Source organism: Rutidosis leptorrhynchoides, chromosome 4 (assembly GCF_046630445.1).
Source record: "Rutidosis leptorrhynchoides isolate AG116_Rl617_1_P2 chromosome 4, CSIRO_AGI_Rlap_v1, whole genome shotgun sequence".
Lineage (NCBI taxonomy): Eukaryota > Viridiplantae > Streptophyta > Magnoliopsida > Asterales > Asteraceae > Rutidosis > Rutidosis leptorrhynchoides.
This window is the reverse complement of record NC_092336.1, coordinates 61893781-61913880: the sequence shown is the minus strand read 5'-3', so window position 1 is coordinate 61913880 and position 20100 is coordinate 61893781.

The following is a 20100-nucleotide window of genomic DNA, read 5'->3' as shown; positions in this document are numbered from 1 at the left end:
TACTAATTGCGAATTCCGCCAAAGAGATGACGATCTGCTGGTACATCTGCCGATGATGTTATGGAATATAATAGGTTCTTCGGTAACGACGGCGAAAGAACAACGTATATATATCGAGGTTATAATGAGACTAGTTTTACTGAGATGTTGAAGTTAACTTGCTGGAGCTGTGACAAAATTGGCTATTTTGAAAGGGAATCGTAAGGTTATTTTGCTAATAAATGATAAAGAATGCAACGCGGTACGTGTTAAGCTATGAATTTGGGTTCGAGAGTTTTTCAGGTGCATAAACCTTTTCTTCCGTAAATGAAGTGCGGTTGGTTCAACTTCTCGGTTGAGGTGTTTTCAGGTATCATGAAGGGTTCAAACGCAGTTTGGAATCGTCGAGATACAAATGAGGTTTAGGATGAAATCAAGTGGCAAACTGGAAGAATTGTTTAGTTTCATATGTTATAATCAAGATTTTAATTCATTTTAATTGTCCAAAGTTAGCAGTCCAATAGTCCGATAGTCCAATAGTTCAATAGTTCAATGATTCATATATAATTTAATATATAATAATCGAATTAAATAATACGTATCGTGACCCGTGTACCGGTCTCAGTGTCGATCACAACTCAAAGTATATATATATTTTGGAATCAACCTCAACCCTGTATAGCCAACTCCAACATTCACATATAGAGTGTCTATGGTTGTTCCGAAATATATATATATAGATGGGTCGATATGATAGGTCGAAACCTTGTGTACGTGTCCCGTTATTTAAAGTGCGTAAAATAAATAACAGAACTTAAATGACAATAAACTAAATTGCGATAAAATGTAATACGGAATTAATAGTTAGCTGGGAACAGTTAACTAGGAACAGTTAGCGTGGAATCCTTAACAGATTTCAATTAGTTAATTCGTGTGTTTCTAACAATTTTTAATTTGTCCAATGTTTCTTCTTTATGCCACTTGTTGGATTCTGATAGATAAAAATCCAAATTTGAAATTGAAATGGAAATGGTAAATCTGGGGTGAACAGATACGTATATCGGTGATTGTAAGTAGGATAGCAAATGATCGTTGAATCAGATTCGAAAATGTACAATGTAACTTATTAATGTAAATTCTAAATATTCCTCGGGTACTACCCACCCGTTAAAATATTTTCATCATTAACAGTTTGTACGAAAGAATTTTTTTTTAATTACAATCTTTATGAAAATATATTTGCATATATATTTTCTTCGGATGTAATCATAGATTTAATGAGTCAATAAGATATTATACTCATTTGATTTATTGTTGGCACTTGATTATATGACCTCTAGAACATTAGAGACTACATAATTGCCATGTCGAACGAAAATAAATGAGATAGAACGATAAGTAAAGCGAAGATAATCGATATAGAATGATATGTAAAACGAAGATCATACTCGAAGTACAGATAGTGATATTGAGGTGAGTGATGTTGATATCCGAGGTACAAATTGTGATGTTGAGGTTTACGACGCGGTTGTGGTTGAGGGTGATATGGGCACTGTCGGTGTTGATGATGGTGGTACGGATTATGCTGCTGGTGCTGCTGCTGGTGTTTGTAACCTTCGCACCGTATTCTCCAAAGCCGTCACGCGAGCGCGAAGTTCGTTAACTTCTGCTAGTACACCGGGATGATTGGTGGTTGGAGTGAGCGAATGAACAAGATCTGAAATATGGGATAGTATATAATCGTGACGAGATACTCTAGAAATGAGAGTGAAAATGGTTTCTCGAACAGGTTCGCCGGTAAGTGCTTCAGGTTCATCGCCAAGAGGGCAATTTGGTGGATGGAAGGGATCACCCTCTTCATGTCTCCAGTGACTTAGTATATTACGAACCCACCCCCAATTCATCCAGAATAGATGATGGGAGATTGGTTGATCCATTCCGGTGATGCTGCCTTCGGAGCTTGAATGAAAATCCATATCGGCATAGCTGTCATAATCTGAGGAATTTGAACTAGATGCGAAATCCATCTTGTATAATCGGAAAAATGAATTTTTGGTATGAAATAGATTATAGAAGTTAGATTTGGTACTCTTCTATACATACTTTACATATGTATATATAATACCAAAATCCCATAAATTACGGAGAATCTTTGAAAAGATGTCAACTAAAGTCCAAAGTAACAGATATGCTAAAATATGAATTTTGTCTATACACTATCGATGCACTAAATGCAGTAAGACGTGTCTAGACTTAAGAATGATAAGCAGAAAATTTCCTAAGGATGATAAGCAGATGGTTTCTAACTAGATATGATAAGCAAAACTTTTGACATATAGACACGGTCAAAGTCCAGACTCACTAATGTATCCTAACAACTACCAGTTAGACACACTAATGGGAGACCTGGTTCGCTAAGACCAACGCTCTGATACCACCTGTGAAGACCCGTCCTTATCCACCTGGACGAAATCTTCAACATTTGGTCCCATTGCGATGATTGACTCCAAGTAGTATCCTTAGTGTGAGCTAATGCACAGCGGAAGACTTAATTCGTACCTGAGAATAACATGCTTAAAAACGTCAACATAAAGTTGGTGAGATATATAGGTTTGATGCTAGCAGCGTAATAACTATAGAACACAAGATTTCATATATAAACATTTTAATAAAAATATTCTAAGTGGTTGAGCACTTGGTAACCATACTTAACATTTAATCACGTCGCATATTCCCTTTATTATGAAATCTTACTACACCGTACCAAGTGTAGTCACGAAACGAAGTACTGTGCAACCGTTGAATACTGGTCGTCCAGTCCGGTTGGGGTTGTCAGGCCCGATAGATCTATCAACAGGATTCGCGTTTACAATACCGCTGTAAATATTAGTTACCAAGCTACAGGGAAGTATGCCAGTGGTACAACTCAACGTAGAATATATTTTTCAGTTACTTGTGTCCATAATGTAAATCATTTATAAAACAGCACATGTATTCTCAACCCAAAAATATTTAGAGTTTAAAAGGGGACTATATACTCACCGAATGTATTTTGTAGTAAAAATACATATAACATCATTGATCAATTATAAGGTTGGCCTCAGATTCACGAACCTATTATTCAATCATGTATATTTATTAATACACATAATCGTAATCGAACAGTTTTATTTATTATATCTTAATTTATATATACACATAATACTGCTCAACTAAGTACATATATTTATTTTATAATGTAAAATGTATTATGATTAATACCTTTATATATATTTTTATTAATGCTTAATATAGGTTATATTATATGTAATACATAATTTAATGAATGTTATAACAATATTAATTTTTAATAAAACGATACTTTTAATAAAAATGTTAAATTTTCGTAATAATGATGATTACCATATTTTCTTTTGCTAATGCTAATAAAATCATGTTATTAACTTTAGTAATAATATTAAGTTATTTTAATTGTAATAACAACAACAACAACAACAATAATAATAATAATAATAATAATAATAATAATAATAATAATAATAATAATAATAATAATAATAATAATAATAATAATAATAATAATAATAATAATAATAATAATATTTAACGAATTGTAATATGATACTCATAATAATATTTATTATAATAATTTGTTTTATGGTAATAATAATAGTATTGAAATAATATTTATTAAAGAAAGAGTACTACCTCTATTAAATAACCTCAAAAAAAAATAGAATGCCAGAAGCAGGGATCGATCTTGTGACCTCTCATTAACCAACACTAGCAACTAACCATCTGGGCTGAAGCCCTTTATCTGTTTTAATACCCTCTTTATAATTTATAACCTGTATTTATCGATGTGTTCTTCATCTCCTTCTATGCTCGACTGACCAAAACCCAAACCATCAATCAAACGTTCCATACTAATTAGCCTTAGGATTTATTAACTAATCTCAGTACGTTTTATTTATGATAAATTGAATTGAAAAGAAAAAAAAATAAGAACAGGTAGCTGTTCGTGGAGAACCAAAACGACCCAAAATCGATTTTTGATTTTTAATGGATTTCAGACAAAATTTTCATCACAAAGTAGGTTTATAATCATTCTTACAAACTTCCTAAAACCTCAGTTGAATCAGAAACATCAAAAGGAATTCGAATTTCCTCAAGAACACTAATGTTTAACTTTTAGAATTTATATCTAATCCTCAAAATTAATCATCAATTCGATGAGTTAAAGCTTGAAATTTTTACACAGAGTTTAAAATGATATACCTTTAACATAAACATTAACAGATGGGAAAAGAAAACTTATAAAATTCGACTCATGGATCAATAACAGAGGCGACCCAGAAATAGGTCAATTTCTTGATTTTTTTCGAATTACATAACAATTGATAGCAGATAATTTGGGTTAATATCGGTAATGAAAATCAAAGAAAACTCTCTTATCAATATTATGAAGCGATCAGAGAATATAAAGGGGAGAATGGGGACCGAAGTTCACAGGCCAACAGAGATCGAATAAGGAACAGACAAAATAAAAAAAAAACGCGTGCCTAAACATATATATCTGTATTTAACTGTAATTATCTGTTTTTATTTGTATTTATCAATTAATTGCATTTATGTATTTGTATTTATATATTATATATTATTATTTATAACCGAATCTAAAATATCTGTTTTAAATAAACATATACCAGTGTTGGTACTAATGATAAGTATCAAAAAATTAATAATAATAATAATAATAACATTAATAATAATAACATTAATAATAATGATAATTATATTCTTTATTTCATAATAATTAACAACTAATAATTAAATAATTAATAATGGTACTAATTATACTAATAAAAGTAATTTTATTAATAACAAATAATTAATAATACAGATAATAATAATTACAAGATTTATAACAATCATACAGTTAATATTAATATTATCCTAATTATAATAATATTGGTTATATAATAATAATATTAATAATAATAATGATATAACAATTTGTGTGTGTCAAACTTTTATTTCAACATATTATTAGTATCGTTATATATTCTAATAAATAAAATGTAAGTAATAATATTACCACAATAATTTTATCAGGTGATATATTATATATATTTATACATATTTATTTAAAAATTATTTGTTCGTGAATCGTCAGGCTTGGTCAAAAGGGTAACTAACTATCCGAATATAGATTTTCAGACTTTCTAGACTCAAAATTAAAGTTTTTGCTTATCGTGTCGGAGACTTATAGAGATTAGGGTTTAAATTTGGTCGGAAATTTCCGGGTCGTTACACAAACGAATCCTGCCCCTCTGCTGCATCTTTTGGCTATTCGAAACGTGGGCAAAATCAGAAAAGTCTATTAATTGGATAACTTATTATAATTTTTCTTTCCTTTTTAAAAACTAATAGGATATTCAGTGAATGCACCGAGCAACACGTTCACCACCTTTCATACGTTCACCACCTGTAACTCGATCAAGACATCTAGCAAATATTGTCGCCGTTGATTTTTCTTTAGAATCGTCATCTAGTCGAACAAGAACTCCAACTCAAATTTCCGATAATCCATCTTTTGAACCCGACTTCACAATTAAGAACCCGGAGCATATTCAAGGACAATTCCAAGATCCTGAACCACTAATTATTTCTCCTGAACCACAAACCGTTAAATCAGAGTCCTCTAGTGATTCGTATTCAACAAATTCAATTATGGAAGTAACGGAACCTCTAAGTATGGAAGATCGAATGAGAGCCACACGCACGGGCCAAGGTCACGCCATTATTAAGCCAGAAGTTAATGCGCCAGATTATGAAATCAAAGGACAAATTCTACACATGGTAACTAACCAATGCCAATTCAGTGGTGCACCGAATGAAGATCCTAACGAACACCTTCGTACGTTTAAAAGAATTTGTACACTATTCAAAATCCGAGAAGTGGAAGATGAGCAGATCTATCTCATGTTGTTTCCCTGGACTTTAAAGGGAGAAGCCAAAGATTGGTTAGAATCGTTACCTGAAGGGGCGATTGACACATGGGATGTTTTAGTTGAAAAATTTCTTAAACAATTCTTTCCGGCATCTAAAGCCGTGAGACTTCAAGGAGAAATTGTTACGTTCGCGCAAAAGCCAAATGAAACATTATATGAGGCGTGGACAAGATTCGGAAGGATGTTGAGAGGATGTCCTCAACACGGTTTAGACACTTACCAAATAGTACAAATATTCTACCAAGGTGTCAACGTTGCTACACGAAAAGACATCGACATAACAGCTGGTGGTTCCATTATGAAGAAAACCGCAACTGAAGCTTACAAAATTATTGATAACACAGCTCCCACTCGCATGAGTGGCACCAAGAAAAAGATATTTTTCGTTCATCTAAAGTGGCTAGAGCCGATTCTAGCCATGACTTTGATTCCGTTTCCGCAAAAATAGATGCTTTCGAAAGACGAATGGAAAAGATGAATAAAGATATTCACGCAATACGAATCAGTTGTGAGCAATGCGGTGGACCACACTTATTGAAAGATTGTCACATTGAACCAACGATGGAACAACGAGAGAATGTTTCCTATATGAACCAAAGGCCTGGAAATAATTATCAAAATAATTATCAACCGCCAAAGCTAAACTTCAATCGAAATCAAAACATTCTTTACAATCCAAAAGGACCCGAAAATAACTGGTATAACCAACAAGGTCCGAATAACCAACCAACTCAAAACAACACTTTCAATCAACAAAGACCTGGCTTATATAAACCACAACAACAAACCGAAGAGAAAAAGTCAAATATGGAAGACGTGGTATTCAAGCTAGTTGAATCTCAAACACAATTTATTGAAACTCAAACCCAAACGAACGAGAGATTTGATCAGTCATTAAGAACTCAACAAGCTTCCATTTTGAATCTAGAAAAACACGTAGGTACTCTTGCTAGCATGATGAGTGAGAGGGAACAAGGAAAGCTACCGAGTAATACTGAAGTAAATCCTCGGAATGAGAATGTTAATATGGTTTCAACGAATTCTGAAAAACCAGCACCAGAAGATGGGAAGGTTTTAGATGAGAGTAACAATGAAGAAGTTACACCACCACCACCCGAGTATGTAAAGCCAATGGTGGCACCATACAAACCACCCATCCCGTTTCCAAGAAAAGGAGTTGAGTATGAGCAAGTGATAGGTAATAAAGATTGTGATACCTCTGGAAAGAAGAAGAAGAAAAAGAATAAGAAAGTGCAAGAAACAAAAGCCGTAAATATAAACCCGGTGAAGACAGTTCCACCAAAACCTCCACCTAGGGTAGGTGATCCGGGTGAATTTATTGTTCCTTGTCTACTTAGTGATTGTGTCATGTATGATGCACTAGCAGATTTAGGTGCGAGTGTAAGTGTTATGCCTCTTTCCTTATATAAGAGATTAGGTGTAGGTGAGTTAACTCCAACGGATATGAGTGTTCGACTCTTTGATCAAACCATTAAGCACCCAGTTGGAATTGCTGACAACCTACCCATTCAAGTAGGTAATTTAACCTTTCTAGTCGAATTCATTGTCATTGACATAGAAGAGGACCCAAACATTCCTCTAATTTTAGGTCGACCATTCTTTGCGTCCACCGGGGCGTTATTTGATGTAGGAAATGGAAGAATGACACTTAAAAGTGGTGACAAATCGATCACCTTTATGATTCGAAAGTCTAAATCTCCACCAACCAAAACCGTTGAACCAGTAAAAACGATTGGTAAGAACCATGTTGTTTTACCAACTCCAACGGCAGTGCTTAGCAATAATGAAACGCCTAAGTGTGGGAAAAATGAAGTAACACCTAATGATAACCCAATAACAAAGGACCCCGTTGTTGATACGAAATTAGATGACCCCGTTATTAACAGTTCAATGAAGAAACTTTTTAAACGGGCTATTGATGCTAGAAGTAAGGGGAACTTTAAGTTATGTAACCGGTTAGTATCCAATCTATCGCCTAAAGAAAAGGTGAAGCTAGTTGAATTATGGGATATTACGGAAGAAGCCGGGCACTGGCTTAAAGAAAAAGTCACAGATAGGCAAGTTGATTATGGACCAAAAGAAATTGACGATGAAGTTAATCACAATTTCGACACCACAGCTACCTAAGTGTGGGGAGATTCAAATGTTCTAAGAAAATGTTATCTAGAGTTAGTTGTTCTGTTCTCGTGTAGTTCCGAGAATGGAATCCGATTGGTCTTTTCCGCTAGCAGACACTAAAGAACTAGTTTTCTCCCCCCATTCTGAATTTTTGTTTTTTTTAGGTTTTATATGAAATTAATATGCTTTTAAGTTTTGTGTGATATTTAAAAACAAAATTTACTTTAATTCATTAAGTTGAAAAAATGATTTCTAAAATTCGTCGTGAGTTGAAGACTAGGTCATTAAGCCGAAATTGCTTTACCCGAGGGTGGGACGGTAAATTTTGTTATCATTATTTTTAATTTTATTGATCTAAAGTATGACAAAAAGATATTAGACTTTATAAATTTTTGAACGTGGGGTAATATACCCAACTTCAAAAATATGTATATATATGTTTGTATTTTATATTATGTACAAAACAGGGTAGAACAACGCACTTTCAAAGACTAACATTAAGTTCAGCAATAGCTACTGATTTTGACGATAAGAAGCAAAATATCAAATGTGATTAAAATAATATGCTTACAAACTGGGTATTTTTAATCACTTTTCTACACTAATCACCCTCATGAATTTATAATTATAGTCTGATTTCATGCAAATGAGGGCATTGCATGATCTCAAGTGTGGGGAAGGGTTATAAATTCTCTCGGGTTTGCACTTAGTTTATTTGCCAAATTTTGTGAAAATTTGAAAAATTTTCAACTAAATGAATTTAAAATCATGTTTATACATATTTATGAACGGTGAAAACTAGGTGATAATACCGAAATTATCGTTACCTCGAAAAGGACATAAATTGAGAAACACCCTAAAACGCTTGAATTCATTTAAAAATGAAATAAAAGAAAATAAAAAGGCAAAGAAAGAAACTAAGTGTGGGAAGAATGTACCAAGTTATTCAATTTAAAACATATATCACATATTTTTGTACAAGATTATTGCAGGTAATTTTGCTTTGGACGATACTAATCAGTTTTACCCGGTTTACTGTAATACATTTGAAAGAAAGATGGATCTACACGATGAATCAATTCCATCATTAAAAGGAAGTAAAGTCTTCCGAAAAAGACACGCGCTTCTTGATTTAGGTCATGAAGTTGTCGTCCAGACCAGCTGTAGGTTGACGAAAAACCTAGAAAAGTCATCACTAAAATCAGCAGGAAATCCACGGACCTCAGCATCAAACAGGGTCGCTAAGTGGTCAGACTTATCCTAACCATGAGAGGGTCTGTCTTGTAAAATGGGGAGGGCACCGTGCAAATTAGCTTGATAAGACTAATGAATCAGATCCCCAGAAAAGGATAATCTCCTTAAAGATTAAAAATCAGCTTTTAAGACTGATAATACTCAATCCTAGAGATTGACCTTAAAGATTGAGAATTCAAACTCATGGAATTCAATGATATCTAAACTCGAGCTTGAACGAGAAAATATTTTGATCAAAAATACAAACCGATTTGTTTTCTGAAAAACCATTTTCAATGCGTTCATTACCATTGAACGTAAAATCCTAAGAAATTCACCTGGAATTCATTAGGTCACCTGAACTAAATCGGGTGTCAACCGTAAGAACGGTGGTTGCATAGCATGGTCGGAGACAGGACCTTGTGCCAGACCGAAAAATCATAGGATGATCTTTACTATCGCTCCTACCAAGGATAGTTCTAGCATCCGACACGTTAAAAGACCATAATCATCTGCATGTCACGGGACATTGCCTTAACAGTTTCTTGTTCATCGCTTTCCTTTACAACCGGACGGTAGTTTACCGAAAGGTAATATACGGAACAAGTAAACTGGATGTGTGCTTTCCGATACCGGGATAGCAGTGGATTACACGAACCTAAATGTTTTTAGGCAAAATATTGATCCACAAATATATTTTGCAACACCAATGGTGGATCAAATCAGAAAACTTATCTAGGGTAAAAGCTAGATTGAATTTTCAAAAGATCAAATGTTTTCATAAAGATCCTATTTCCTAAAGGATCTAAATTTTTATAGTCATGTGGGACTATAAACCGCCTTTCAAATGTGCACTTTGCTTTGGAAACCGAAAGTAAATCGGCTATTTGATTGCAAGTGTCGTTGACCTAAACCCGAGGCAACTGTGGATGACACACCCACCTTTAACCATCATTACCGTCATTGTTTATACCGCTATATCAAAATCACTGATGTACAAAGTGTGATGAATAAAAAAGTGATTCATGTATGTTTTTATTTTAAGTTCTGTATTGCTTGAGGACAAGCAACGCTCAAGTGTGGGGATATTTGATAGTGCTCCAAATGAACATATATTTAGTAGCAATATCGTTCCAATATGTAAAGTTTTTAAATGTAATTTCCTTATTTTTAGTTGTAATAGTTAAATAAATAAGTGCGAAGACGAAAGACGCAAATCGCTCGAAAATGAAGATTTAAAGACAAAAACAAAGATTTGAAAGACCAAAACGTCCAAAAAGCTCAAATGTACAAGATACAATTAAAAAGGTTCAAATTATTGATGAAGAACGTCTAAAAATGACAAGAGTACAAGTTACAAAACGCAAAGTACACGATATAAAATTGTACGAAAGGACGTTCGAAAATCCGGAACCGGGGCATGAACCAACTTTCAGCGCTCGACGCAACGGTGTAAAAATTACGAGACAACTATGCACAAGAATAAAATATAATATTTAAATAATTCATAATAAGAATAATATTAAATAATAAAAAGTTGTTAATTGAGCATAGTTCAGGGGTCGTAAATGAAAATTCAATTTCTAATTTCGCTATATAACGATCTATGTAATTTCAATTGAAGAGAACTTTTCCGATCCTTTTTTTTATCGATCAAATATCTATATCAATTATCAATATCTATATTCTATATCTCTATCATAATGTTAACTTAATAAGATATAACAATAATCTTAATTTTAATTTTAAATTATGATAATAATAAGATTTATGATAGAGATCGTTTGAGTGTGTAAGTCGAAATTCTGTCCGTGTAACGCTACGCTATTTTTAATCATTGTAAGTTATGTTCAACCTTTTTACATTAATGTCTCGTAGCTAAGTTATTATTATGCTTATTTGAGCCGAAGTAATCGTGATGTTGGGCTAAAATATTAAGAAGGGGTTATTGGGCTTTGTACCATAATTAAGGTTTGGGCAAAAGACCGACACTTGTGGAAATTGAACTATTGACTATTAATAGATGGGGGGTATTGTCTAATTGAGTGACAACTCATTGGAGTCTGTCGAACCTATCTTCAAATTAATTAACCTAATAATTAATAATGATTATGGTTGTCCTATTTAGTGATGTTCATATGGAATCTGTTATAATCATTTAATTAATCAATTGGGTTGGGTAATTGATTATTCATTCTGATCAAGTGGATGAATTAATATTCATAAACTAATTAAAACAGGGGTGGATTACATACAGTGATAACTGGTGTAATTGTTGACAGAAGTGATAACTGCGTCACAGTTTAAATCCTTAATCAGTTGGAATATTTGACTTCGGGTATAAGGGTAATTTGACGAGGATACTCGCACTTTATATTTATGACCGATGGACTATTATGGACAAAAACCAGATAGATGTATCAAATAAACCAGGACAAAGGACAATTAACCCATGGTAATAAATTAAAATCAACACGTCAAACATCATGATTACGGAAGTTTAAATAAGCATAATTCTTTTATTATATTTCTCATCGTATCTTTATTTACTGTCATTTTATTACTCGCAATTTTATTTTCTGTCATTTTATTTATCGCAATTTATTTTACGCACTTTAATTTTTGTCATTTATTTTTACGCTTAAAATTGACAAACCGGTCATTAAACGGTAAAACCCCCATTTTATAATAATACTACTACTTATTTATATATATATTTTTACAAATAAACTTAATAATATAGCGTTAACTTCACCAGCTCCCTGTGGAACGAACCGGACTTACTAAAAACTACACTACTCTACGATTAGGTACACTGCCTATAAGTGTTGTAGCAAGGTTTAGGTATATCCACTCGATAAATAAATAAATAAAACTTGTGTAATATTTAGTCGCATTTTGTAGTAAAAATAAACACTATTTTGTATACACCCCCTACGACATCACATGTTTTCTTTAAAAATGATTGCTTAACATTTTTGTTGGAAACTATATATTTTTAACATATGAATATTATGTGATATATTAATCTCTTAATGTGTTTGATATTATGTGATAGATGTCTACCTCTAGAACAAGTCCCATTGACTCACCTAATAATAATGAAGAGTCAAATGTAAATTGGAATAATTCGTGGACTGATTCACAAGTTCCCGAAGAGGAACCGGAAGAAGAGTCGGAACCGGAAGAAGAATCGAAACCGGAAGAAGAATCGGAACCGGAAGAAGAAATAGAACCGGTGGGGGAAATAATAAAACGGTTAAGTAAAAGAGAATCCTCAACCAACCGACCAAGGTTAATTATGGTCAATAGTGTTTCCGCCAAGGAAGCAAAATATTGGGAGGATTACCAATTCTCCGATGAATCGGATTCCGACGAGAATTTCGATGATGTTATAGAAATTACCCCAACTGAATTTAAAAAGGCAAAAGAAAATAATAAGGGAAAGGGCATAAAAATAGAGAAATCTAATTCCAACCCCGATGAACTTTATATGTATCGTCAACCCCCGAAGTCCTTAAGTTGTAACAATGACCCGGGAACCTCTAAACCACCGGGTTTTTCTAAACCAATGTGGAAAATTACGGCTCGTATTAGGGGAACATCATATATCCCTAGAAACTTGGCAAAACGAACCAAAACCGAAGAAGAAGAAACAAGCGAGTCGGAATAAGATAGTTGTATTCGTGTGGTGTAATATATGTAATATAGTGTGCTTATGCTTTATGATATATGTAAAAATTGCTTGTATTAATAAGTATTATTTTTATGAATCTAACTCTTGTCTATTTTACAGTATAAAAACACAAAATGGATAGACAACCCAATATTTTAAGAGACCTACCCGGAGACATGATTGATGAAATCTTGTCTAGAGTCGGTCAGAATTCTTCGGCACAACTATTTAAGGCGAGATCAGTTTGTAAGACATTCGAAGAACGTTCCAAGAATGCCTTGGTTTATAAAAGGCTTTCGTTCGAAAGATGGGGGATATCACATTGGGAAATCCATAAGTTACGATGTGTTTACTTTGACGCATATATTGCGGGGAACCCAAATGCTATTTTACGCAATGGGTTAAGAAATTATTTTGACTCAATATATCCGAATATTGGACTTCGTGATTTAGAAAAAGAGGCTAACATGCAACATAAAGAAGCATGTTATGCTTACGGATTAGTAATGTTCGCTTCTCACCAAAGTGAGAACAAGAACATCGGGCTACAACTATTAAATAAAACGTTCCCACAAGTGACGGAGTCGGTAATTGGGGTAAGAAATGAGGTTTTTAGATTGTTACGGGACTGTTGGACATTACGTATGAAATGTCCCGTTCTTATTGATTAAAAACGTTCCATATTAATTGATTTCGTTGCGAGGTTTTGACCTCTATATGAGACGTTTTTCAAAGACTGCATTCATTTTTAAACAAACCATAACCTTTATTTCATCAATAAAGGTTTAAAAAGCTTTACGTAGATTATCAATTAATGATAATCTAAAATATCCTGTTTACACACGACCATTACATAATGGTTTACAATACAAATATGTTACAACAAAATAAGTTTCTTGAATGCAGTTTTTACACAATATCATACAAGCATGGACTCCAAATCTTGTCCTTATTTAAGTATGCGACAGCGGAAGCTCTTAATAATCACCTGAGAATAAACATGCTTAAAACGTCAACAAAAATGTTGGTGAGTTATAGGTTTAACCTATATATATCAAATCATAATAATAGACCACAAGATTTCATATTTCAATACACATCCCATACATAGAGATAAAAATCATTCATATGGTGAACACCTGGTAACCGACATTAACAAGATGCATATATAAGAATATCCCCATCATTCCGGGACACCCTTCGGATATGATATAAATTTCGAAGTACTAAAGCATCCGGTACTTTGGATGGGGTTTGTTAAGCCCAATAGATCTATCTTTAGGATTCGCGTCAATTAGGGTGTCTGTTCCCTAATTCTTAGATTACCAGACTTAATAACAAGGGGCATATTCGATTTCGATAATTCAACCATAGAATGTAGTTTCACGTACTTGTGTCTATTTTGTAAATCATTTATAAAACCTGCATGTATTCTCATCCCAAAAATATTAGATTTTAAAAGTGGGACTATAACTCACTTTCACAGATTTTTACTTCGTCGGGAAGTAAGACTTGGCTACTGGTTGATTCACGAACCTATAACAATATATACATATATATCAAAGTATGTTCAAAATATATTTACAACACTTTTAATATATTTTGATGTTTTAAGTTTATTAAGTCAGCTGTCCTCGTTAGTAACCTACAACTAGTTGTCCACAGTTAGATGTACAGAAATAAATCGATAAATATTATCTTGAATCAATCCACGACCCAGTGTATACGTATCTCAGTATTGATCACAACTCAAACTAAATATATTTTAGAATCAACCTCAACCCTGTATAGCTAACTCCAACATTCACATATAGAGTGTCTATGGTTGTTCCGAAATATATATAGATGTGTCGACATGATAGGTCGAAACATTGTATACGTGTCTATGGTATCTCAAGATTACATAATATACAATACAAGTTGATTAAGTTATGGTTGGAATAGATTTGTTACCAATTTTCACGTAGCTAAAATGAGAAAAATTATCCAATCTTGTTTTACCCATAACTTCTTCATTTTAAATCCGTTTTGAGTGAATCAAATTGCTATGGTTTCATATTGAACTCTATTTTATGAATCTAAACAGAAAAAGTATAGGTTTATAGTCGGAAAAATAAGTTACAAGTCGTTTTTGTAAAGGTAGTCATTTCAGTCGAAAGAACGACGTCTAGATGACCATTTTAGAAAACATACTTCCACTTTGAGTTTGACCATAATTTTTGGATATAGTTTCATGTTCATAATAAAAATAATTTTCTCAGAATAACAACTTTTAAATCAAAGTTTATCATAGTTTTTAATTAACTAACCCAAAACAGCCCGCGGTGTTACTACGACGGCGTAAATCCGGTTTTACGGTGTTTTTCGTGTTTCCAGGTTTTAAATCATTAAGTTAGCATATCATATAGATATAGAACATGTGTTTAGTTGATTTTAAAAGTCAAGTTAGAAGGATTAACTTTTGTTTGCGAACAAGTTTAGAATTAACTAAACTATGTTCTAGTGATTACAAGTTTAAACCTTCGAATAAGATAGCTTTATATGTATGAATCGAATGATGTTATGAACATCATTACTACCTTAAGTTCCTTGGATAAACCTACTGGAAAAGAGAAAAATGGATCTAGCTTCAATGGATCCTTGGATGGCTCGAAGTTCTTGAAGCAGAATCATGACACGAAAACAAGTTCAAGTAAGATCATCACTTAAAATAAGATTGTTATAGTTATAGAAATTGAACCAAAGTTTGAATATGATTATTACCTTGTATTAGAATGATAACCTACTGTAAGAAACAAAGATTTCTTGAGGTTGGATGATCACCTTACAAGATTGGAAGTGAGCTAGCAAACTTGAAAGTATTCTTGATTTTATGAAACTAGAACTTTTGGAATTTATGAAGAACACTTAGAACTTGAAGATAGAACTTGAGAGAGATCAATTAGATGAAGAAAATTGAAGAATGAAAGTGTTTGTAGGTGTTTTTGGTCGTTGGTGTATGGATTAGATATAAAGGATATGTTATTTTGTTTTCATGTAAATAAGTCATGAATGATTACTCATATTTTTGTAATTTTATGAGATATTTCATGCTAGTTGCCAAATGATGGTTCCCACATGTGTTAGGTGACTCACATGGGCTGCTAAGAGCTGATCATTGGAGTGTATATACCAATAGTACATACATCTAAAAGCTGTGTATTGTACGAGTACGAATACGGGTGCATACGAGTAGAATTGTTGATGAAACTGAACGAGGATGTAATTGTAAGCATTTTTGTTAAGTAGAAGTATTTTGATAAGTGTATTGAAGTCTTTCAAAAGTGTATAAATACATATTAAAACACTACATGTATATACATTTTAACTGAGTCGTTAAGTCATCGTTAGTCGTTACATGTAAGTGTTGTTTTGAAACTTTTAGGTTAACGATCTTGTTAAATGTTGTTAACCCAATGTTTATAATATCAAATGAGATTTTAAATTATTATATTATCATGATATTATCATGTATGAATATCTCTTAATATGATATATATACATTAAATGTCTTTACAACGATAATCGTTACATATATGTCTCGTTTAAAAATCATTAAGTTAGTAGTCTTGTTTTTACATATGTAGTTCATTGTTAATATACTTAATGATATGTTTACTTATCATAGTATCATGTTAACTATATATATATCCATATATATGTCATCATATAGTTTTTACAAGTTTTAACGTTCGTGAATCACCGGTCAACTTGGGTGGTCAATTGTCTATATGAAACATATTTCAATTAATCAAGTCTTAACAAGTTTGATTGCTTAACATGTTGGAAACATTTAATAATGTAAATATCAATCTCAATTAATATATATAAACATGGAAAAGTTCGGGTCACTACAGTACCTACCCGTTAAATAAATTTCGTCCCGAAATTTTAAGCTGTTGAAGGTGTTGATGAATCTTCTGGAAATAGATGCGGGTATTTCTTCTTCATCTGATCTTCACGCTCCCAGGTGAACTCGGGTCCTCTACGAGCATTCCATCTAACCTTAACAATTGGTATCTTGTTTTGCTTAAGTCTTTTAACCTCACGATCCATTATTTCGACGGGTTCTTCGATGAATTCAAGTTTTTCGTTGATTTGGATTTCATCTAACGGAATAGTGAGATCTTCTTTAGCAAAACATTTCTTCAAATTCGAGACGTGGAAAGTGTTATGTACAGCCGCGAGTTGTTGAGGTAACTCAAGTCGGTAAGCTACTGGTCCGACACGATCAATAATCTTGAATGGTCCAATATACCTTGGATTTAATTTCCCTCGTTTACCAAATCGAACAACGCCTTTCCAAGGTGCAACTTTAAGCATGACCATCTCTCCAATTTCAAATTCTATATCTTTTCTTTTAATGTCAGCGTAGCTCTTTTGTCGACTTTGGGCAGTTTTCAACCGTTGTTGAATTTGGATGATCTTCTCGGTAGTTTCTTGTATAATCTCCGGACCCGTAATCTGTCTATCCCCCACCTCATTCCAACAAATCGGAGACCTGCACTTTCTACCATAAAGTGCTTCAAACGGCGCCATCTCAATGCTTGAATGGTAGCTGTTGTTGTAGGAAAATTCTGCTAATGGTAGATGTCGATCCCAACTGTTTCCGAAATCAATAACACATGCTCGTAGCATGTCTTCAAGCGTTTGTATCGTCCTTTCGCTCTGCCCATCAGTTTGTGGATGATAGGCAGTACTCATGTCTAGACGAGTTCCTAATGCTTGCTGTAATGTCTGCCAGAATCTTGAAATAAATCTGCCATCCCTATCAGAGATAATAGAGATTGGTATTCCATGTCTGGAGACGACTTCCTTCAAATACAGTCGTGCTAACTTCTCCATCTTGTCATCTTCTCTTATTGGTAGGAAGTGTGCTGATTTGGTGAGACGATCAACTATTACCCAAATAGTATCAAAACCACTTGCAGTCCTTGGCAATTTAGTGATGAAATCCATGGTAATGTTTTCCCATTTCCATTCCGGGATTTCGGGTTGTTGAAGTAGACCTGATGGTTTCTGATGCTCAGCTTTGACCTTAGCACACGTCAAACATTCTCCTACGTATTTAGCAACATCAGCTTTCATACCCGGCCACCAAAAATGTTTCTTGAGATCCTTGTACATCTTTCCCGTTCCAGGATGTATTGAGTATCTGGTTTTATGAGCTTCTCTAAGTACCATTTCTCTCATATCTCCAAATTTTGGTACCCAAATCCTTTCAGCCCTATACCGGGTTCCGTCTTCCCGAATATTAAGATGCTTCTCCGATCCTTTGGGTATTTCATCCTTTAAATTTCCCTCTTTTAAAACTCCTTGTTGCGCCTCCTTTATTTGAGTAGTAATGTTATTATGAATCATTATATTCATAGATTTTACTCGAATGGGTTCTCTTTCCTTCCTGCTCAAGGCATCGGCTACCACATTTGCCTTCCCCGGGTGGTAACGAATCTCAAAGTCGTAATCATTCAACAATTCAATCCACCTACGCTGCCTCATATTCAGTTGTTTCTGATTAAATATGTGTTGAAGACTTTTGTGGTCGGTATATATAATACTTTTGACCCCATATAAGTAGTGCCTCCAAGTCTTTAATGCAAAAACAACCGCGCCTAATTCCAAATCATGCGTCGTATAATTTTGTTCGTGAATCTTCAATTGTCTAGACGCATAAGCAATCACCTTCGTTCGTTGCATTAATACACAACCGAGACCTTGCTTTGATGCATCACAATAAATCACAAAATCATCATTCCCTTCAGGCAATGACAATATAGGTGCCGTAGTTAGCTTTTTCTTCAATAACTGAAATGCTTTCTCTTGTTCATCATTCCATTCAAATTTCTTCCCTTTATGCGTTAATACAGTCAAGGGTTTTGCTATTCTGGAAAAGTCTTGGATGAACCTTCTGTAGTAACCAGCTAGTCCTAAAAACTGGCGTATGTGTTTCGGAGTTTTCGGGGTTTCCCACTTTTCAACAGTTTCTATCTTTGCCGGATCCACCTTAATACCTTCTTTGTTCACTATGTGACCGAGGAATTGAACTTCTTCCAACCAAAATGCACACTTTGAAAACTTAGCGTACAATTCTTCCTTCCTCAATACTTCTAACACCTTTCTCAAATGTTCACCGTGTTCTCGGTCATTCTTTGAGTAAATAAGTATGTCATCAATGAAAACAATGACAAACTTGTCAAGGTATGGTCCACACACTCGGTTCATAAGGTCCATGAACACAGCTGGTGCATTAGTTAAACCAAACGGCATGACCATAAACTCGTAATGACCGTAACGTGTTCTGAAAGCAGTCTTTGGAATATCATCTTCTTTCACCCGCATTTGATGATACCCGGAACGTAAGTCAATTTTTGAATAAACAGACGAGCCTTCTAGTTGATCAAATAAGTCGTCGATTCTCGGTAGTGGGTAGCGATTCTTGATGGTAAGTTTGTTCAACTCTCGGTAGTCGATACACAACCTGAATGTACCATCTTTCTTCTTGACAAACAAAACAGGAGCTCCCCACGGTGATGTGCTTGGTCGAATGAAACCACGCTCTAAAAGTTCTTGTAATTGGCTTTGCAGTTCTTTCATCTCGCTGGGTGCGAGTCTGTAAGGAGCACGAGCTATTGGTGCAGCTCCTGGTACAAGATCTATTTGAAATTCAACGGATCGATGTGGGGGTAATCCCGGTAATTCTTTCGGAAATACATCGGGAAATTCTTTTGCGACGGGAACATCATTGATGCTCTTTTCTTCAGTTTGTACTTTCTCGACGTGTGCTAAAACAGCATAGCAACCTTTTCTTATTAGTTTTTGTGCCTTCAAATTACTAATAAGATGTAGCTTCGTGTTGCCCTTTTCTCCGTACACCATTAAGGGTTTTCCTTTTTCTCGTATAATGCGGATTGCATTTTTGTAACAAACGATCTCTGCTTTCACTTCTTTCAACCAGTCCATACCGATTATCACATCAAAACTCCCTAACTCTACTGGTATCAAATCAATCTTAAATGTTTC